The sequence below is a fragment of the Dermacentor silvarum genome, chromosome 2, assembly GCF_013339745.2.
Source record: "Dermacentor silvarum isolate Dsil-2018 chromosome 2, BIME_Dsil_1.4, whole genome shotgun sequence".
Taxonomy (NCBI): Eukaryota; Metazoa; Arthropoda; class Arachnida; order Ixodida; family Ixodidae; genus Dermacentor; species Dermacentor silvarum.
Genome location: NC_051155.1, coordinates 13,662,712 through 13,685,971, shown reverse-complemented (window position 1 = coordinate 13,685,971; position 23,260 = coordinate 13,662,712). Strand labels below are relative to the sequence as shown.

At 52.0% G+C, this 23,260-nt stretch overlaps 1 protein-coding gene across 2 annotated transcripts in view; it reads left to right on the top strand.

The window, feature by feature from the left end:
* Nucleotides 1-7,851: 7,851 nt before the first annotated feature.
* LOC125942913 (facilitated trehalose transporter Tret1-like) overlaps nucleotides 7,852-23,260 on the top strand; it is a 132,555-nt gene continuing 117,146 nt past the window's right edge. For both annotated transcript variants that reach the window (XM_049661169.1, XM_049661168.1), the window contains exon 1: nucleotides 7,852-7,905. The gene's annotated coding sequence lies outside the window, so the exon portion shown is untranslated. The remainder of the gene's footprint in view (nucleotides 7,906-23,260) is intronic.

Here is a 23,260-nt window from a genome sequence, read left to right as displayed (position 1 = left end):
GAACATGTCAACATAAAATTGACCAAGATATGTTAAAGGTTCGTTAGAGGGGGGGAGTGTTATATATCAGCGTTTGGACGAGCGAGCGAAGACGAGGAGAGCGAAGTGGCACACCCAAGGACTCTGAGCTCGTGACCACGCAGCCACCTTGCAACGTTCTAAGATGCAATAAAAGGCACTTTACAATAGGCAGCATAGAGAGTTGCGTGCCACCTCCTTACGAATACAATCTTTAATCTGAACGGATAGTGAGGACTCAGGTGTGGAGTTGGAGGGAAGCGTGGGGCCCGAGAGAGAGTGGCCACGTGCAACAGCGCTGCGCGCAAGGACCCTTTGTCGATGCAGCTCATCGAAGCTCTGGCAAAGAGTGACGACAGCAGTGACAGATGGAGGGTTTCGGGCGAGAAGCATTTGAAATGCGTCGTCCTCGATGCCCTTGAGGATGTGCTTCACCTTGTCCTCTTCACTCATGGTGAAATCGACGCGGGCGCAGATATCCACGACATCCTCTATGTAGCTGGTGTACGTCTCGCCGGGCTGTTGAGCGCGCTGGCGTAGACGCTGTTCAGCACGAAGCTTTCGCAAGGCTGGACGTCTGAAGACTTCCGCGAAAGCTGTCTTGAAAACGGACCAGGTTTGGAGTTGGCGCTCATGATTGTGGAACCAGAGGTTCGCAACGTCAGCAAGATAGAAGATGACACTACGTAACTTTGTCGGGTCATCCCACTTGTGTCACTGACGCGCTCGTAGGTAGAGAGCCAATCTTCCACGTCAGTCTCACCGGCTCCGCTAAAAACAGGAGGGTCCCGCTGCCACTGGACGGCGCCGCAGATGATGGGAGCAGCGGAAGCTGCAGGCTGATGGTCGGTAGGCTCGAGCATGGTAGCGGCTGAAGCAGTCGGCAACTTTCGGCTGCGAAGTTCCAGGGTGAGGTCGGGGATTGCAGCACCTTCCACCAAATGTAGTGCGACGATTTATTAGACGGAAATGACGTCTCACACAATCGAGTTAGTCCACGAACGCTGATCGCGTGCACAGCGACCGATGCAAGAGCGCTTCTTCTTCCTCTTCTTCACTACACTTGTCATGATCAGGGTCCCCTGTGAGTGATCGACCTAGATAAATGTACTCCTTTACAGACTCTAGAAGCTGACTGGCGATCCTGAATTCTTGTTCCCTTGCCAGGCTATCGAACATCATCTTTGTCTTCTGCATATAATCATGTTTGTCATCTTCAACCCCACTCTTACACTTAAGGTTAAGGCCCTCAATCATCTGTTGTCGTTCGTCCCCGTTGTTGCTGAATAGGACAATGTCATCTGCAAACCGAATGTTGCTGAGATATTCGCCGTTGATCCTCACTCCTAAGCCTTCCCAGTCTAAGAGCTTGAATACTTCTTCTGAGCATGCAGTGAATGGCACTATCTATACGCACAATAAATGACGGACTACACCAATAGCGCATCAATGGTCGAAGCTTAATGTTTCATGACGGTCCACAAGAGTAAGTGAGTTACTAGCGATAAAACATCTTTGCTGCAAGGTATTACAACTTAGAAAACAGCTACGTTTCAAGCCTTAGGAGCAGTAAGAAAAAATCTATCAGAACTGAGCACACCCGCGAGCGATTAGGCAGAAAATAATCAGATAGTGACCGCACCGAAGAACTTTACTGAGTCAGAAACGTCACAAGCCGCTGGTTCAAAATATTTTCCAAATAAAGAACGAAGAGCAACACGCACTAACCCTGACTCAATTCATGAGCGGAAAGTTCGGATGGCTTGAGTCCCTCTTTTAGAACAAGCACCTTATACGCTGCTCGCACCGTATAACAAGGGAATCCTGTAGACGACGCATTGAACACAGTCTACAAGCTTTGGTTTTCTGTGTTTGACGTTACATTACTTTCCGCGTCTCTTAACTGGACAGGTCCTTCTTGCAAGCTGGGGCAACTTCACAGGAGCACTGAAAACAACCTGAACATTAACACGTTGTCCTATTTTCTTGCAAAAGGATGGATAGTTGCGCGAGTTGGTACGGTAACATATTCTTGATATAAGCGCGATGGGACACGCCGTGCATGTATGGTATGATGGCAACTCTGTCTCGCTTTTGAGCAGTTACTTGGTTTCCTTTGTTGTCATCATTATTTCAACGCTTCCTTTTCCTGTGCATTGCCTCAAACAACTGAAACAAGCAGCGGCTGTGGGTACTGTGGCGAAGTCGGGGGTCCACGCTACCACGAAGGTCCCATGGCTGGTGTCGTGCCAAGTGCCGGGAGCAGAAGATATCCAGAGAGTTGAGAAAAGCGTTTTATATACATATGTACATATTTAAAAACAAGGGCTCCATCCTTATCGGAGCTTACTACATGCTAAGCATAGGTCGGCGCACTCACTCATGAGTGCACTCACTCACACTCACTCGCACTCATTTCAAAGGCGTGAGTGCGAGTGCGGGTGAGTGCCAGTGAGTGTGAGTGCAGGTGAGTGCGAGTGCGAGTGAGTGCCAGTGAGTTTGAGTGCAGGTGAGTGCGAGTGCGAATGAGTGCCAGTGAGTGTGAGCGGAAGTGAGTGCGAGTGAGAGTGAGTGCCAGTGAGTGTGAGTACAGGTGAGTGCGAGTGTGAGTGAGTACCAGTGAGTGTGAGTGCAAGTGAGTACGAGTGCGAGTGAGTGCCAGTGAGTTTGAGTGCAGGTGAGTGCGAGTGCGAATGAGTGCCAGTGAGTGTGAGCGGAAGTGAGTGCGAGTGAGAGTGAGTGCCAGTGAGTGTGAGTACAGGTGAGTGCGAGTGTGAGTGAGTACCAGTGAGTGTGAGTGCAAGTGAGTACGAGTGCGAGTGAGTGCCAGTGAGTCTGAGTGCAGGTGAGTGCGAGTGCGAGTGAGTGCCTGTGAATGTGAGTGGAGGTGAGTGCGAATGAGTGCCAGTGAGTGTGAGTGCTGGTGAGTGCGAGTGCGAGTGAGTGCCAGTGAGTGTGAGTGGAGGTGAGTGTGAGTGCGAGTGAGGGCCAGTGAGTGCGAGTGGAAGTGAGTTCGAGTGCGAGTGAGTGCCAGTGACTGTGAGTGGAAATGAGTGCGAGTGCGCGTGAATGCCAGTGAATGTGAGTGGAAGTGAGTGCGAGTGAGAGTGCCAGTGAATGTGAGTGGAAGTGAGTGCGAGTGAGAGTGAGTGCCAGTGAGTGTGAGTGCCGGTGAGTGTGAGTGGAAGTGAGTCTTAGTGGAGGTGAGAGCCAGTGAGTGGAGGTGAGTGCCACTGAGTGTGAGTGGAGGTGAGAGCCAATGAGTGTGAGTGGAAGTGAATGTGAACGTGGCGAGTGCCTGTGAGTGTGAGTGGAGAAAAGTGTGAACGTGACTGAGTGCTGTGTGAGTGCACCTGAGTGTGAACGTGACTGAGTGCTGTGAGTGTGAACGTGGTTAGTGCTTCTGGGTGTATGGAGGTGTGTGAACATGAGTGAGGGGTTGTGAGTGGAAGTGAGTGTGAACGTGGTGAGTGCTTGAACGATAAGCAGAGGTGATATCGGTTCACCTTGCTTGCGGAAAAATGGAGGCGCATTGTGTGTACAAGCTCACTCGCGGTGATGACTTATCGCGCTAGCAGATTGTGCACGCCAAGATAGAAACCGCTCACTAAGGTTGTAATCTTCCATGGTTCAGGCATGAGGAGACAATGTATAATGAAATGAGCGGATATATTTTATTGCGATAGCAATTATATGGACACTCCAAGCGATCTTCTGCCGTTGTCGTGGACGTCGTTGTGAGTTTCAGTATAAAGTCCAAACACGGTAAAATCGTCGCCGCGTGCCGGCGGTACGCTGCGTATGCGAGTGCAAGCTTGTGAGGGTAAGCCGACAACTGCTGCTCAATCTCGCGCGCGCGAGGGAAAATGCGGGGTGGAAGCGTGCTGCTTCTGTCGCGCGTCAAGCACGGGTCGAAGGGGAGGGGGTGTAGGGTCGTCTTGCTCCTGCCGCGGCCGCGTGGGTGTCGTATCTCGCAAGCGATCTACGACGTGGAAAATTGCGCGCCCGCGCGGGCCTCCCCTTCAAAGCGATTTGCGACGTGAACTATGTTCAACTAGAGCCGGTAACTTCGTATGCGCTGTGTTTTCGACGTTTAGTTCGCTTTGAAGCGAGAGGCAGTACGAAGGTCAATTCGCTCGTGGCTATAGCTGCGCCTTCTTACTCCATCGTTCTGACAGCGAGTTTCCGCGGTCATCGAGCGAGATGCGTTCTTGTTTACCTGCACGCGTGTGACACCGCGCTTGTCTATTTAGTTAGTAGGTGAATGTTTACAAGTTTATACGGCCCATTAAACTACTATCCTTGCTTCGTATAGCTCTCTACTAATTTTCTATCTCAATCGAAGCTTCGCCTGTCAGGCGAAACTGCGACATTTTCTTTAATACGCCAGGGAATATGTATGGGGTGGAGCGCTCATGGCAGACATATCCAAATCATGACCGGCAAATTTTGCCATCACTTCCACTGAGTGAAGACGCTTAATACCGTGTGATTTGCTACACCTTCGCTGGTCATCCGCCTTCAGAGGGTGGAATGGCTCCTCATTTCCTTCCTGCTTCCCTCTTAAATGTACATGTACAGGCTCCTTATATAAACAGGCAGAGCAGAAGAGGGACTAGCCAAGTTAGCACAGACTAACAGACACGCACACTCGCATACATGGAGAAAAAGCGAAGATGCAATGATAGATACCGCTTTGTTCTCCCTTTTGTGTTTGTTTCGGCGTTAAGTTGACTAAGTATTCGGACACTCAATCGCTCCCACTATTTTCCGCTCTCTTGGCTCAATCCGACCGAAGGGGAGCTTAGCGAGCATGGACGGCAAGCATGCACACGTCTAATGTCAATGACAGAGATATGGACAGAGAGAGGTTGGGGCTGACGTCAATGTTTATGACACCATGAATAATTTCACACTAAAACTTTCGTCGTGCTAGTTTTGCTCTACTTTGCAGTGTTAATAAACCAGTTCTCTTTAATAATTCAGTCAATGAATCCGTTCACTTGTACTTATTAAAACAGAACTTTATTGCCTTCCTCTGCACCCCTTCCATTCTTGCAATGAGTTTATTTGTGTACAGAAACCAAACAATATTGGCGTGCTCCAGCACTGTTCGAACAAGCATTTTGTAGGCCAGCAAATTTTATCTGGCGGCGCAAGACGAAGGCGTCTTCTCAGAAAGAAGAGTCGCTTTTGTGCTCAGCATGTACATTGATTTCCACTTGAGGTTATTTTGTTAACATGGCTTTCCCATCGGCGAGCGTATGTTAAAGTGACACCTAAATATTTACGCTGAAATGCACAAGTGAGAGGTGTGTCATTAATAATGTAAGTAAACTCAGATATCTGTTTCTTTCTTACTGTTGGCGTTACAGATTTTTGGGTATTTAGAGTCATCTGCCACTCCTGACACCAAGAAAAGGCAGAATTTTGTATATGGTGATTATCACTGTGATTAATTTCTCGGTACGAAATACAATAGTCAGCGAATAGATGGATGTTACCATGTAATCGGGAAGGCAAATCTTTTATGTATATTAATAAATCTGGGTCCAAAACACTGCCTTGGCGCACTCCCGATGCAACAAGTGCTAAATTGGAAGCTTCGTTATGAATATACATGAATTGTGAGCGGTATAGTTCGGCACAGTGACTCATGAGTGCACTCGCTCACACTCGCATTAATTTCAAAGGGGTGAGTGCGAGTGAGTGCCAGTGAGTGGAGGTGAGTGCGAGTGCGAGTGAGTACCAGTGAGTGTGAGTGGAGATGAGTGCGAGTGCGAGTGTCTGTGAGTGTGAGTGGAGGTGAGTGCAAGTGCGAGTGAGTGCCAGTGAGTGTGAGTGCAGGTGTGTGCGAGTGTGAGTTAGTGCCTGTGAGTGTGAGTGGAGATGAGTGCGAGTGCCAGTGAGTGTCCGTGAGTGTGAGTGGAGGTGAGTGCGAGTGCGAGTGAGTGCCAGTGAGTGTGAGTGGAAGTGAGTGCGAGTGCCAGTGAGTGCTGTGAGTGTGAGTGGAGGTGAGTGTGAACGTGAGCGAGTGCAGGGCCTGGAAAAAATTATGGTGAGTGAGTGTGAGTGAATATTCTCCCACACTGCCGACCTATTATGCTAAGTCGTTGCATGTTCGAGCGTCTACATGTCCGAGCGTTTGCGTGGTCGAGCGTCCCTCATAACACTCAAGCTCCGCTTTTTATGGAGTTAATTTCACCCTTTCACTCGATGAGGGAATTCACTGCAGTTCTTCTTGGCCAATCACAAACTTCGACCATGATGTGGCACTGTTCCGCCGGGCTCCGCCTCCTATGTTGCTTGATCGCCCCCGCACACCTGGAAACGGGTGGCAACTTGAGAACCAAACGTCGACTTGGTTCTCCCGGGAATGTTCTACGTGATGGTCAGTTTGACAGGGTCTGGTAACTGGCCTTCGCGGAAGCCATCGTTTCCAGGGAAGGCGGCGGCTGTTGTCTCGGAAGGGGGCTCCTGGCTTGCGCGTCAAAGTCGGCGCCGGGCCTCGTCGTAGTCCGGGCGGGCGCTGGTGCTTCCCGGAAACACCCCAACAGCGACGTTGTCGTTTTAGCGCCGCACCAGGCCGATGACTCATTGCAGCCTGGCGTCCCAGAACTCTTCTCACCCATCAGCTCTGGGCAGTCGAACGGCCGAAGATACGAGACATAATTTCTCGTTCATTCGCCCCAGGTGATGCTGTATTAGTCGCCAACTCCTTGGCCTCGAGAGAACGACGAAATGTGAACAGTACTCCACAGCTGCACGTCTGCCAGTGAAGCATTCTTTGTCCCGAGGGACGGCCAGGCACAACAGTACCCTGCTCACTCTAGGCGATTCGCCTGTGTCAAGAAACTGGCTTCCGAGGTTTGATAGCATGACCTTTCCATAGCGTTCGAAAAACTTGACTGTACTATAGCTCTCTTTACTAGTTTGCTGTGAGCCGACTTGAAAGGAAGAATCGGCTTCTGCGCACGAGGCTCATAACGCCAGCATGTAAGGCTTGCTGAGAAGTGAATCCTCATATCTAGGAAAAGAATGGAATTCTTATCTGGCATTTCGTATGTCAACACGAGCGGGTTGAGGCACTCACGAAAGATATCTAGTACCTGCGCGACTTGTGGATGAAACATGTGTGAATCACACTGCAACACGATCAAATAATCATTTGCATATCTGAACGTTTTTTTTTATGACAGATGAGCCATTTAGCCGTTCACTCAGCACTCTATCAAATTTCGTTACCAACACGTCACTTGGCGCTATGCAAGACCCAATTGAAACGCCATCTTTCTGGTTTCCTCGTTCAATTTCACGAAAGTGGACGTAAGGTACAAAGGGGTCTATGAACCCTTTATAACTGACACCAGCTGTGTTTTTAAATGGCAATACTGTGCTTAAGCAAATCGGTGTGATGAAGAAAATAATATAGGTATTTTATGTCAACCGAGAAGGCCCTCATTCTGGTGCCTGACTGCTGCCTCAGAAATTTAATGGCTTGTCGAGTATTTTGAATCCGGACGTGTCATCAATGGTGAAAAGCTTTAACATTTCTTTTAGAAACAGCCCCAATTCATTTTGCCAAGAACTTTTTTTCGGAAACAATTGTCCTGAATATGGTACCTTTTTTGTGTGCCTTGGCTGAATAAAAAACATGTTCAGGGCCAGTTTGTCACTCTTTCCAATTTTTTTCGACAAAAGTCTGAAATCCAGATCGGAGCACATATTTTTTGCTAAAGCTCTGACTTTAGCCAGGTTGATGCCTGCCCAAAGACGAAACACGGAAGAAATGGCATCATTGGTATTTTCGAAGTATGGACCTTGCGATAAAAGCGCAAATCCTCCCTCCTTGTGTGACGGTACAACGCACAGTTCATTGTCTCTAAGGTAAGCAGCTACTTTTCCTAAAGGCGCATCTGCGTTAGCGGGCTTACCGCGTAGAAGTACGTCCACACCTTCCGAAATGCACCTGTCGCTGTCTTGCGGCGGTGCACGGTTCGCGATCGTCGCACGGTCGCAAGTAGCTCCGTCGGTGTTCGCCTTTTCTCAACGGCGAACTTGGCCCTTGACTCAGAGTTCTTCGGGCAAAGTCTGGGAGTGTGAGTTCACCAGACGTGTGAACCACGCCTGCTGTACAACCTGTAGTCTTGGAAACCTGGGACCATAGCCGTCGTAGTTCACCTTGCCACAAATGGTCCACAACATGGTCAATTCGTCCTGTGAGCTCTCGCCATCTTTTCTTCCTTGACGCAACACGATGCTCTTGTAGAAGTGGAAGGTGCAGGGCTTCCCTGTACAGCCTGGCTTGCCGTTTCCATTTCGCCCCGAGTATCTTGCATGTCCTTGTGCCATGCCTAGTGTAAGCCTCCAAAGAGAGCCTTGACTTCAGGAGGTAGTTGTTTCGAACGAATGCAGGTGAAAGCGCGAGCACGGCACACTGCGATTGTTACAAGGGTTATCAGCACAGAATGATGAAGAGAAACACATGGAATAAAGCCCGATCGACTAGAAATGTAACTTATTAAGGCGTTGTCTACAGGACTCACTTGTCATGCGATGAGTTCTACGTGGGATGGACGGGCAAATGCCTTAACGAGCGCTTACGTGAACACTCGAATATTAGACAGTTTTAGTTACACGTACGTGGAGACTTCACGTACGCAAACGTGAACAGTCTACGCACCTTACGTGAATGCCATCTGAAACGCTTTTAGCTACACGTACGCGACGCACCACGTAGCTACGTCTATCGGGAAATATGAACAATTCAAGATGAGTATTTCAGCGAAGCCAGTGATGTGCATTGATGCGTGCCGGTCATCGTCTCCGCAATGCTCGGAAGTGTGTTGTGCAAGCGTTATCTGCTGTCATCGTTGACATGTAATGAAATAGATGACCAGTCATCCTGTCGCCGTGTTTCCATGCAAGCCATCTGCGCGCGCTCAGCACGCTATCGATCGCTTGTTCGTGATCTCGTGAAACCCCCGCGCGAAGCTGTCTACGTGCGCAAGAAACGCACGTAAAAAATCGAATCTCACGTACGTCGGTGAGACCAGCGCGCGGCCGCTACGTTCTGCGCATGCGCACTGCTTACACGTAGAAGCTCTACGTACGCAAAGCCTCTACGTGCGTGTAACTAAAACTGTCTAATGTCCGAAATGGAAGGGAAGGCTTTCTGGCTCAACATCTTAGCACGTGTCGGTGTACCCCGGAGTTTGAGCACACGACAGTTATCTGTGAGATGAGGGATGAGCAAGAACGTTTAATCAGCGAGGCAGCTCAGACGGTCAGGTAAAGAAGCGGGTGTATGAGTAAACCGTCGGTTACCTTATCTGACAATGAACTCATATTCTTGGAATGTGTGGGCATGTGCAGCAGGCCACCGTGATTGTTAGTTCTTTCGGTTTCTGATTTTTTTCCCTGTAAGTGGAAATAATTCTTTTTCTTTGTATCTGTTCCTGGACATGCATATTTAAAGCATATCTGTCAATAAAATAATCAGTTGGAAGTCAGCGCGTGTCCGTGTCTGCTATTACCAATATTCTTTACCTCGGCCACAAAGTTTAGGCTGAAGCTTGCCCCGCCGCCAAAATCAAAGCCATCCGAGATGAACTCGAGCCAACGAATATCGCAGAATTGAAGGCATATCTGGTATTTCTAATGTGTTATGCTACGTTTCCGCGAAATCTCGCAAAGCTTGCTGAGCCTCTTTACTCATTGTTGAAAAAAGAGCAAGAATGGCAATGGTCTACGCAGTGCAAGAGGGCATTTGAAGCCACCAAAAAACTTCTTGTAAACAGTGACGTACTAACTTTCTATGATGAGGCTAAGTCCATCGGCCTCATTTGCGACTCTTCTGCGTATAGTTTGGGCACTGTACTTTTTCATGAAATGCCAGATGGAAGCGATAGGTCAATAGTGTTTGCCTCGCGCAGGCTTACAAGCCGCTAACGGAATTACGCGCAGGGAAGAAAGCAAACACTTGCGATTATTTTTGGCCTCATACGTTTTCATCGCTACTTGCACGGACGGCGTTTCAACATGTATACTGATCACCAGGTTCTGGTAGGTGTTTTGTTCAAAACAAACGGTTCCCAATGCTGACAGCTGCGTAGATGGGCAATGACACTTGCAGCCTGTCAGTACAATCTCAAGTTCAAAAGCGCGCGCGATATGCAAGGGGCAGACGCGTTATCCCGACTACTAAAAGAAAAGATGACCAACCGGAATGTTTGGCTATTTTTGATGCAATGCCGCTCACTGCTGCACTGGTCGCAAGTGAACCAAAGCGCAACCTTGACGCTCAGTACAATAATCAACTACACGCTCTCTGGATCACCAATCCATTCCCAGTCGAAGTGCAAGCTTTTTTTGCTCGCAGGGATGAGCTGAGAGTTCAGTTCAGTTTTATTTCCTTAAAGACCCCTTTGCTAGTGGTATTACATAAGGGGTGGGTACAGTTGATAATGCAAAAGAAACACAGGTACTCAGAAAAGCTGTACAAGAAAGCTACATTTCGGAAGTGCATGAAAACAGAAAGAAGGAAAAAAAGAATGTGATGCGTGAAAAAAGCTGATTACTTTTCAGCCAACAAAGACACATTTTCGAAGAACGATGTCGGGACAAGTGATTTCAGCGACGGGGTGGGGAAGGGCGTTCCAGTCTGATGCTGCGCGGGAAAAAAAAGACGAAGAAAAAGTAGTTGTATGGAAGCGTGGCCGTAAGACTTGTAATGCGTGACCAGTTCGTAGCGATATGCGTGCGGGTGGTGTCATATATGGCTCGTGAATTAGGGAACTGTAAAAAAACTTATGAAAGAGGCAAAGGCTGGCTGTAGCGCGACGACGTGCAAGGGGCTGGAGATCAGATTTTGCTCTTAAGGATGATACGCTTATGTCATATGAGTAGGATGAATGGATGTATCTGACGGCACGGTTTGGAAAGGACGCTAGTGCGTTAACAAGATAGATTTGATATGGATTCCAGATGGGTGATGCGTATTCAGTGAAGCAGGCATGTTTGACCTGGGGTCGCAAAGTCATAATTCATAAGAGCCTGCAAGCAGACGTACTCGTCCTTCCACATGAGTCCCACCCAAGTACGTATAATCCGGATGAAGATGCTAGCCAGATCTTACGTTCGGTGATCCTGGCTCGAGAAAGACGTGGAGAACACAGTGCGCCAGTGCAGCATATACCAAAGTGTGCTAACTGCGAAGACTACTGCAGTCATATCCTACATGGTTGCGTGTCCACGTGGACTATGCCATCAAAGATGGAACCGTCCTTCTCGTATCGCGGCGTTTATTTAAAGCGGGTTGAAGTGTTTCCTGTGAGTACGGCAAGTGTCCAAACGATTAACAAAATGAACACCCCCTTCGCAGCCTAAGGCTATGCAGAACTCGTGGCAACGTCCCCGAGTTCACCTTCGTTGAATTTCGCGAATTCTTCGAGCAGCGGCGCATCAGATATACCCGGACGCTTCCATATGACACAGCATCCAACGGAGCTGCAGAACGGCTACACCGCACCAAAAAACGGCGTTTCTGGATGATTTTTCGCGATAACTTAGCAGGAGTCAAGCAAACGACAAAGACGATGTTATTGCGATAACAATGATATGGACGCTACAAAGCAGATTTCTGCCACCGGCGTCGCCGTCGCCGTGAGGTTCCGTATGACGTCAGCGGCAATGAAATCGTCGCCGCGCTCCGAACGCTGTATGTGCGAGTGAAAGGGCGCGAGGGACGCGCGCTTTCACGGCGAGCGAACGCACGTCGGAGAGCAAACGCGCGTTCTTCGCCGTGCTCACCGAAGGGCTGCAGAATTAAGCGTCTCGTTACTCCTTTAAAATAACTACATATAGAGAGCAAACGTGACCTTTACCGTCGCGCGAAAGGCCGTGGGGGGACGGGAGGGAGGGAGAGAGGGGAGGCGACGTTTAGCTGTGCCACCAAATGCGTATTTATATAAAAGCGTTGCGAGGCGAGAAGGTGAGTCAGATTTCTGACGCTGCTCGACCAGTGTCCCATTCTGATCTCGTCGAAAACCTCCGAGCCACCCCCGAGGCACCGGCAACATTCACCAACGCCGCGCGCGTTCGGTGCGAACGCGGGCAAAACGCCGGCGGAGTCGACAACAGTTCTGCGCGTTGCTGGTGATGCTGCATGTCCAAGTTTATACAGCTGATAAAACTACCATTACATTGGCTACTGTACTACTATCCTAACTCCGTATAGCTCTCTACTAATTTGCTTTCGCAATTGATCCTTCGCCTTTCGAGTGAAACTGCGACCATTTTTTTATTGCGATAGCAATTATATGGACACTCCAAAGCGGATTTCGGCCGTCGGTGTCGTCGTCGCCGTGAGGTTCCGTATGACGTCAACGGCGATGAAATCGTCGCCGCGCTCCGGCAGCTGTATGTGCGAGTGAAATGGCGGAAGGGATCCGTGCTTTCACGGGGAACGAACGCACGTCGGAGAGCAAACGCGCGTTCTGCGCCGTGCTCCCTGAAGGGCTGCAGAATTAGGCGTATCTTTCCTCCTTTCCATATATAGAGAGCAAACGAGACTTTTAAATGCGATTGCATTTCTTAGTCGGGGCATGTCAGGCGTCTGTCGGTGTCCGCGCGCCGGCAGGTGTTATCTCTCCGCTCTCACTCCCTCTCCCATAGCAACAGCTGCGGGCGCGCGCGCTTATCCTCGCCCCTAGCAACCGGAGCGTGGTGCGGGCGGAGTAGCGGAGAGTGAGTGGAGAGGAGGAGCGCGCTCTGGCGTCTCTCACGCTCACCATTGACCGCAAGGCCGGCATTGCCTGCAAGCGAACGCAGTTTCCCCTAGTCCAGGCCAGCGCCATCACGGTTCACAAGTCTCAGGGGGGAACGTACGCCTCGGTCGTGTACAAGTACGCCAGGACGCACCCGCAAAAGCTTGTCTACGTTGCGCTCTCGCGCTGCACCAACCTCAACGGCCTCTACCTCACAAACTGCGACGGAGACCACACCTTCTACCATCGAGAGGCCAACCCGGACAAGCCCATGGTGGACGAGTTTCGCAGGCTCGGGAGTCACCGCCTGCACACCGTCACGCAACGATACCTCGCCGCGTTGAAAGAACAGGAACTGTCTCGAGTGTGCGAAGGCGGCTCCAGAGAGTTTACGCTCGCGCTCCTCAACGTTCGCTCTCTCTCCGCCCACGCGCTGGACGTTGCCAGAGACCCCGTGCTCGGCAAAGTTGACCTCCTGTGTCTCACCGAGACTTGGAATAACGGCACTGCTGCCGGTAGTGGTTGTGAGGACGCTGTGGTTCGCGGGTACGACGCTGCTGCGTGCGCGCGCGCCGTTGCCACTCGACGAGCGGGCGGTGTGGACGTGTTCCTCAAGCGATACCTGCCCTTCAGCGAAGAACTGCGACAGCAACGGCAGTCCTCGCTTCTCGTCCTCGATCGCCACGTCTGCCCTAGTGTCAGTGGTGGTCTGTGTGACGATGGTGCCGACGACGCCGTCAACGAGTACTACTTTGCTCGAAGCGGCAAGGACGGCGAATACTGCGGCGTTAATCTCGTTGCTAACGTGTATGGGAACCTCATATCGCCTGCCGTTGCCACCTCGCCCGTTCGAGACACGTCTCCGTACAAAGACACCCTTGGCTACACCGGAGACGGAGTCTTTGTGGTGACCGTGTACCTCGCGCCCAACCTCGCTCGTGACGCCGTTGCCGCGCAACTGGACGCGGCTATGGAAAGTGTGTGTGTGCGCTCCAAAGTATCTGACCCCGTCGTCTTGGTTGGTGACTTTAACGTGGACGTGAGACAGAAGAGCGGCGAGTGGTTGGTGGAGTACATGCGGACAAAGTACTCTATGCAGTGTGCCTCCGCCGAATCCGACAAGTGTCCGACTACCATTCACGGAAGTTGCATTTATCTCGCCTTTACCCGAAACTGTTGCGTGCGCACGCTTCTCAAAGACCCTTTGACTGTACACTTTAGCGACCACAAGGCTGTGATTATGGCCGTCAGGTACAATGACAACACAAACAGGTGCTGATGAATGTGTAAATAAATGGTTACGGTACAAATCCTCGTCTCGTCATTAATTTACGCCATTAAAGTTACTACGTCGTGTACTCTCGGCGAAAGAAATGCATTCGCATTTCCTCACGATTCTCTTCGGGGAGGTGGTGGCAATTTTTTTTCCGTCGCGCGAAAGGCTGCGGGGAGACGGGAGGGAGGGAGGGAGGGAGGGGAGGCGACGTTTAGCTGCGGCACCAAATGCGCATTTGTATAAAAACGCCGCGCGCGTTCAGTGCGAACACGGGCAGAACGCCGACGTCGTCGACAACAGTTCTGCGCGTTGCTGGGGCTGCTGCATGTCCAAGTTTATGCAGCTGATAAAACTACTATCCTTACTCCGTATAGCTCTCTACTAATTTGTTATCGCAATTGATGGTTCGCCTTTCGGGTGAAACTACGACAATTTTTGTCGTACAGAAACAACGCCCAATTCAGTGACTGGAACGGCTACGGCAGAACGTTTTCTGAAGTGATTGCCTCGCTTTAGCTCGGGGGCTCCTATCTGAATACATGGGAAAGGATAAATCGTTTTTATTGGCGACAACTGCACCAAGTGTACTGAGGTTTGATTCATTTAAAAACATAGTTGAAATCTAGTGCCTGTTGGTAGCGAATTCTTTGTTTAGGCTGCACATTTTTTAATAAAATTGTTGAACATCACAAATCTTCATAAAACGAAACTGTCAAGTATACAACTTTGCATCTCAGCAATAAAAAATTATACAATTCTGTCAGTTGCATCTAATAGTACATATAAAGCGGAAAAACTGTATACGTGGATATCAGCTTGTGGCGACGAGCGACCACGTAGACAGGTAAAGTCTGAGGCTCTCTCGGGAGAGGAAAAACCGACAACCGATCTCTTAGCGTAGCATTTTTAATCTCTCTCGGAACGCTAGCGCGTGCCGGTGCGTGCCAGCCGCTCGTGCCTGGTACCACGGCGCCTGGATAAAAAAATGTCACAGTTTCGCCCTAAGGGCGAAGCAATGAATGCGATAGCAACACAGCAATGCCATACGAAGTAAGGTGAGCGGCTTTGGTAGCAATATGAATTGTAGTAAACATGAGCTGATTATGCAAGCAGGTGTGCTGCGGCGTAAGTAGACCGACATGAAGAGAGACTCGATGACCACGAGAAGGCGCGTGTGAAACGCTGGTGTTGATGAGAAGCGCTTCCCGTGGGCAGCGCGTGCGAAGGGACACACCTGTAGCGCTGCACTGCCGACCCGGGCAGCATTGCATGTGTAGCGTGCGTTGGAAAATATGGCCCGACTATTACTAACTGATTGAACAAGCGTGGTGTGAGCGCGCAGAAACAAACATGAATAGATCACACTGAATGACTGCAGACAACGACTGTCAAAACGCTGGCAGCAAGCGCATACGCCGCACCAACGGGCGAAGGTGCGTGCGGTCGATCGCTTCAACGGAAACTGAGCGGCGAATGCACGGCGCATAAAGGTCAGAGCCGTGTGGAGCTAAGCGACGGTGCGAGCGAGCGACGAGCGCGGTTGTTAGCAGAGTAGAAGTGCGCCCCCCCCCCCCCCCGCTCCCTCCGGCGCTGGCTTCCCGCTTCCTTGCTTGCGCGTGGGAGATTGAGTGCGTTCGCTCTCCGTGATAGCGCGCGTCCCCGCACGCTTCCGCTCGGGCATACGGCGCGCGGCGAAGATTTTATCTATAGGGAACCTCACGGCGACAGCGACGACGACGGCGACGACGACGGCAGAAATCCGGTTGAAGTGTCCATATAATTGCTATCGCAATAAAAAAAAAGGCGCGGCCCGTTGCGTGGCGCCGAAACGGCGTCTTGGGCCTAGTTCTCCTCGCGCCCCCTCTGGCGCCACTGCTCGGGTACAGCTGTTCACGGAGAAGCATTCCCACAGCCGCATTTGTACGCGCGACAGTGACTCTAATCGGACCGTAAATAACGCGTTTTATGGTTGCACATTACAGGTTGAATATTGAAGTCGTTATTAGAAGTGCCGATTACTCCACTTATCTGAAAAGTCTGCCCTAGGAGTGTCAATTTTTGTAGAGTGCTCTCCATAAAGGCTGCCCGCTCGACTCACCTGAAATGAAAAGGTCTCTATTACGAATAATCGGGAGTAGACTTACGTGTTTCTTCAAGACGATGGATCGTGTTTATTTGCAAGATGATGAATGCGAAGGTATCGCTCAGCGAAAACAGGCCACGGTGCCGCGCCCGATCCAGCCCAGCTTCGTTCTTCAACCGAACTCCCCTCTCACGTTTCAATATTCTCTCTGCGCTGGCAGTGGCACGGCCGCTAGGTAGGTAGGTATAGTAAAATGTATTGAGGTCCGGAAGAATCTTCACCCCGCTTTCATAGGGGCAAGACTGCGGGCCGCTCCCGCGTTGGGACGGGGAGGCCAAGCTTCACCGCCACATCGTGGGCCTTCTGGACAGCCCGGAGTTGATCAATCCATTCGTGGCTCTTTTTACATAAAAAAGTTGCAGTGGCTTAGCTCGGCTATGCCAGGATATACGTAGCGTTAGCAAAGGTTCAGCTGATTATCCTTAGCTTTCCTGGTTGTCTAGATTGTCAAGGATTAGCTTGATTGTCATGCTTACTGCTGCTCCAATGACACACACGGGGTATACGTATTATGTGGCACATGTATTCATTCCTCCTACGCTCAACCGCTAATTGCCAGGCAACTACTTCGGGATCCGATGAGTCAAGCTTCTCCGTTCTTCTGCGCTGTTGAGCAGCATTTGCGCTCTCCTTCTCCGTGGCTATACCAAACTGGCAAACGCCAGTCAGAAGTGCAGCGGCTCCAGCGCAGTGTCAGAAGGCGACAGCACAGCGAGCGCGCGCCGGCGCCAGTGCGTCTACCACGGCTACGACGTCACTCCTCTGGAATGCGCAGACCGGCGGCGGTGAGTCACGCGCGGCGGCGGCGGAGTGCGCGAGAGGTGCCGGCTCCGGTGGCTCCGGTGCGCAAGCCGTGTGACATCACTGATCCTTGCGCATGCGCAGCACGGCTCTTGATGTGCCGCGCGAAACGGGCTTGGCTAGGCCAGTGTAGCTAACGCTACAAAAGTTGCGGCCTGCTGCGTCACGTCGCCGCCAGGGGGCGAGCGCATCTCCGCTGAGTTGACAGTAGCGGCCGTTGTTTTTCCTGGGCTCGAAAAAAGAAAGTTTCCTGGGCTGCGCGTTCTTTTTTTGCATGTACGGCGGATAACCGGGAAACACAGTCGGGACCGCAGTCGGAAGCAAGAGCCTAATCTTCGTGCTCTTTTTATAGTCATTCTCAGTAAAATGTAATAAACATACCAGCGACCTGTCGCTTGGCTCACACTTGCTTCCTTTCCCTGACGGCCCTTGTCGAGAAATATTCTTCAGCCACACTTCCCGACGCTGTAGATCGCAGGGGAATTCGTGGTACTTCACAGTTGCGTCTCTTCTCGAGTTCGAGTTGCACAGCGGCCCACAACAGCTTCGCTGCATCACACGTACCGCTAGAAAAAAAATTACACCATCTTCCCGAGGGGAACCATGAGCTGATGCGGAGCATCGTGGTCGTTATAACGGCGTTAATTACGTTGTTATTACGGTGTTATTAACGTTGTTAATTTGGTGTTATTACGTTTTTATTACGTGTTAACTTGCGTTGGTCACCATCACATCGCGTTAACACCGTGCTGCTGCTCGACATTCTCGAACCGACGCTGCTTCACGTTGCCGAAGCTCAGGATCCGCTGCTCGACGTTCACGAACCAACGCGGCTTCACGTTCTCGAAGGTCGGGTTCCGCCGCTCGCTTCATACGTTTACGTTGAACTTCACGGTCCCGAACCTCAGGTTCTGCTGCTCGACGCTCACGAACCAACGCGGCTTCCCGATCTCGAAGGTCGGGTTCCGCCGCTCGCTTCGTACGTTTACGTTGAACTTCACGGTCCCGAACCTCAGGTTCTGCTGCTCGACGTTCACGCACCAACGCGGCTTCCCGTTCGCGAAGCTCAGGATCCGCTACTCGACGTTGACGTTTCGAAGCGGCTTCGCGTTCTCGAAGTGTGCAATCCGCTGCTCGACGCTGACGTTTCGAAGCGGCTTCGCGTTGGCGAACTGAATCTGGATCCGCTGCGCGTCGCCGACGTTTACGTTCTGCGTCGCGAGCTCTTCTCTGCGCAGCCTTGTCTTCAGAGGTTCTGTTAACGAACTGGCTGCTGCTGTTTGAAGATGTGCCAGACAGTGCGTTGACAGATTCGTTGGCATCCATTCAGCGCATCGGACGGCGCAGCGTGACTAAACCGAAGCAGCAACTGAGGCAGCGGCGCATGCACCGGGTTTATATAAGCAGCTGGCGCGGAGAGGAGGAGGAGGAGGAGGAGGAGAGAGAGAGAGGCGCGCATGCGCGCGCTATCGCACAGGTGGCGGATGAAGACACGGAGGGAGAAGCGCGTTATCGAACAGATGGCGTGGAGAGGGGGAGAGGAGGAAAGAGGCGTTATCGCACAGCTGGCGTGGAGAGAATGAGGAGAGGTGCGGACGGACGCCGACACCGACGCCAACGACGCCGCGGGACAGGCCGCCGCTATAAGATGCTCCGCATCTAAAACCGTCTGCCACACACGTGCACATCAGAGCACCGTACTCAAGCACAAGAAACATGAGGCAAGCTGCTCACACAAACAATCACACAAAAAAGCACACGAGAATGCGCACGAAAAACCACACCAACACGCATAAATCCTGAGGCAACCACATTGTAGCACGAACTGGCGTCTGCTTTGCGTACCGGATCAGTGGCGTCTTCACCAAAAAAGTCGCAGTTTCGCCCGAAAGGCGAAGAAGCATCAATTGCGATAGCAAATTAGTGGAGAGCTATTCGGACTAGGGATAGTATTTTTATCGGCTGCATAAACTTGGACACATCCGCTTACTAACTGAATTAACAAGCGTGGTGTCAGCGCGCACAAGCAAACATCAATAGATCACACTGAATGACCGCAGACGACGACTGTCAAAACGCTGGCAGCAATCGCAGCCGCCGCAGCGGGCAAGGTTCGTGCGGTCTATCGCTTCAAAGGAAACTGAGCGGCGGATGCACAGCGCATACAAAGGTCAGAGCCTTGTGGAGATAAGAGACCGTGCGGGCGACGGCCACAGCCGGGCAAAGTACGAACGGAGTTTTGGCAGAGTAGAAGCTGCGCCCCCCCTCCCTCCCGCGCTGCCTTCCTGCTTTCTTGCTTTCGCGTGGGAGATTGAGTGGCAAGTTCCCCTTTCGCCCGATTGCAAGATACGCCTTTGGTGCCGGAGCACAGCGTCGCCCCGCCTCCCTCCCTCCCATACCCCCACGGCCTTTCGCGCGACGGTCGCGTTTGCTTTCGGCCGTGCGTTCGTTCTCCGTGATAGCGCGCGCGTCCCCCGTGCGCTTTCACTCGCGCATACGGCGCGCAGCGGACGATTTTATCGCCCTTGGAATCTATACGGAACCTCACGGCGACGGTGACGGCGACGGCAGAAATCTGGTTGAAGTGTATATATAATTGCTATCGCAATAAAACAGCGGACACAACTGTCACTTTAGCCGAGACGCGCTCGCCCATTGACGGCGACGCGACGCAGAAGGCCGCACCTTTTTTTATCCAGTGGCCGTGCTCGCACAGACGCGAGCGTCTACGTAATTATCATGCGACACCGATGCTGCTGCCGCTACAGAGGCCTCCCCCCCCCTAGAAAGGAGGAAAGTTCGACGAACGATGAAAAGTCCACGCGACGCGGCGTGTCTTGTCGTCGGTCTTGGGTGTCACGGACGGAGGCGGCGATGGCGTGGGTGCTTGCGGCGATGGCGTGAGGCGGCGATGGCGTGGGTGCTGGAACGTCTCAAACCCGCCTACATTGAAGCACCCACGCCGATGGCGTGGGTGCTTCAATGTAGGCGGGTTTGAGACGTTCCAGGGCAATTGTGTCTGATCGGCCGTTGACGTTCACGACAAAAGTCGTTGGACGACGCTCGAGGACACAATATGGCCCGGAGTAATGCGGCTGCAAAGGCTTCCGCACGGCACAGTTACGCACGAAAACGTGGGTAGCAGAGGTGAGTGCGGGAGAAACGTAGGGAGACCTTGCTTCTTGCGAACTGGTTGGCACGGGGCGCATCTGGCTGAAGAAAGCTTGCAGGTCGGCAACGTAGTCGGCAGGTGATGGCATACGTGTTTTGCTGGTGACGACAAAGAAATCGCATGGAAGGCGTAGGGTAGTGCCATAGACTAGTTAAGCCCAGGAGCAACCTAGGTCGCTCTTGAGTGCGGCTCTGATGCAAAGCAAGACGAGAGGCAAATGTAGAACCCACTTCTCCGGTGATTCATGCGCCATAAAGGATGCCTTGAGATGCCTGTGAGAACGTTCAACAAGTCCATTGGACTGCGGGTGGTAAGCAGTCGTGCGAAAACGTGTCGTTCCGAGTAGTTTGAGTAGCTCGTTGAAGAGTGCCGAGTGAAACTGCCGACCGCGATCGGTGACTATTGTGGATGGACAGCCGAACCTTGCAATCCATGTAGACACGAAAGCTGCGGCAACAGTGGGCGCTGAGATGTCAGATATAGGTGTAGCTTCTGGCCACCGTGTATAGCGGTCGATGCATGTCAGCAGGTGGCAGTAACCCTTCGAAGGTGCCAGAAGGCCGACGAGGTCCAGGTGCACGGTGTCAAAATGAGCATCTGGTGGAAGAAAAGACTTGGCAGGCGGAATGGGGTGACGCTGGATCTTGGAGCGTTGACATGACAAACAGCAGCGAACCCAATCGCGAACTCGCTCGTTTAGCCGAGGACAAAACGACTGGAAAGGAGCTTCTGTGTCGCGCGTATGCCAGGATGCGACAGGTTGTGCACGTATCTTGGGAGGGAGGCGGGGCGACGCTGTGCTCCGGCACCAAAGGCGTATCTTCGCAGACGTTTCAAATAGACGTCTGCGAAGTGATTCCGGAATGTATGGTCTAGGCGTGTCGGTAGAAGTGTCGTATGATAACGGACGTACCACCTGGAGTCACAACGACGTCCTCCAATTTCAGGGACGTTGACGAATTCCGGAGGGTACGAAGTTCGGTGTCGTCACGCTGTTGACTGGCGAGTAAGTCGACATCGATGATGAAAGGCTCCGACGTCAACGTGGAAACGGCATTGACGCGACCCAGAACGTCGGCTGGAACGTTGTCGGTGACCTTGATGTGGCGGATCGTTGTAAACTCGGAGATGCAGGAAAGGTATCGACTCTCGCGGGGCGAGTAACAGGTGTTGCGACGCCGGTTCATTCAAGCTCGACCGGCGTTACTGCTGGGTAGCGTGGCGTTCTCGGCAGACTGCCGGCGTCCGGTAGACCATGGCGACCAGGCAGGGGCAAGACGATTTCATAGTGCGAAACTTGCACAGTTTATTTCAGAGTTGATAAAGGATTGAGAAGAAGAGAATGAATAATACATGGTGGGGCCGCTTAAATAGGCCTGCTAACATCGTAGGTGGGATTTCGCTCACGTCAAAGTCACGTGACAGGTACTAGTCGAGGTGCGGCAGCAGCTCCCTCTCTCCTAGGCGACGTTTCGGGGGCTTGAGGCTTCTGTCGTGCATCGTTCGCCCTCTGGGCACTCTCTGGGCGCAAGTGCGCAAAGTGTGGTAAACTATGCGACACGAGGCCTCGGTGGTACACAGTTCGGGGAAGGCGGAACTAGAGCACTGCACGGGCTCAGGCTTAGCCGAAATCCCGGGCCCGGCCCGGCCCGTGGGCCGAACCGGGCTGGGTAGGGCTTTTTTTCACGGGCTCGGGCCGGGCTCGGGCACGGCATGTGCTTTTTGACCCGGGCCCGGGCTTGGCTCGGCTATTATGAAGCGGGCCCGGGCCGGGCTAAAATAGCCGAGCCCAGCCCGGGCTCGGACTTACTGGTAGTGTGCATGTAACGTGCAGCGAGTTATCCTCACACATCCACGCACACATACGGATGTGTGCGATGCTTCTGTTGCCTGGTGGTGGCCCCCTGGCGTCGTCAAGCTATGTGTTTACAGGTTTCTTGCCAAGGTGGCCTTCAGCAATGTACTTTGTGCATGTAAATAAACTTGACATACTGCTCGGCTGCAGGGTGATTCGTACTACTTCGCGCGCTGGTGTTTGCGTTCAGACCGCTCGAATGGTATTCATAATTGCATATTACATGTATTTATGCCTTAAGAATAAATTCCTTCTATTCCCTTCTTTATTTTTTTTAATACCGCTCGGTGATCTTTTTCGGTCTCGGGCCGGGTACGGGCCGGTTTCGAGCCGGGCTCGGTCCTAGGGTAAAGGGGTGGCGGGCCGGGCCGGGCGGGTAACGTAGATTATTTCCGGGCCCGGACGGGGCCCGGGTCTCGCCATAAAACATTTGGTCGGGCTCGGGCGGGCAGATCAACGTAAAAACGGGTCCGGGCCGGGCTCTGGCTGAAAGACTCGGCCCGTGCAGTGCTCTAGGCGGAACCCCTCGCCTGCAAGGCGCACACACACATAAAGGGGCCCATAAATCACTGCGACTCACCCGCCAGATTGAGGATCACTCGAGACAACCATAGCAAATCAGGGGTTCATCCTTTGTTGGTTTAGGCATGGGCCTCCGATAATTCCCCCTGCAGGGCGTCACATGTCAATCGTAATGAACGGGCTGTCATACGTCGATCGTAATCCTTTTTGACACGGGGCGTGACATGTCAATCGTAACAGTATCTCCGGCGGGGGAGGAAGATCCCAACGCGTAGGGGCCAGCAGCCACTGGGCGAGGGATTGGCGTTTCAACAGCAGAATTTCCCTTCGTGGTGACGAACACTTCGTTCGTAGCTTGTAGATTCCCTGGAGTCGTTCATCAATTCTCGGGGCGCTCTTGTGTGCCCTTGATCCCTGGTTCGGTCCGGTGAAACAGGACTTGCAAACAGGTCCCGCAACATTTCGTCTCCTGTTTGGGAACGCAATCACTCCAGAACAGTGCCGGACCCGCAACCACAAACAAGCGAGCACAAGGCCACTCTCCCCCAAGACACACCAGGCTTCAAAAAAAAAGCTGCTACTGCTTTATCATCCCTTTCGCGCGTCCTGCCCCCTAAACACTAAAAACAGCCATTTCCCGAAAGCGTTAGGACGTGATTATTGTATTTCCATTGAGTTTACCTTTCTTGTAGCGAATGTCAAAATT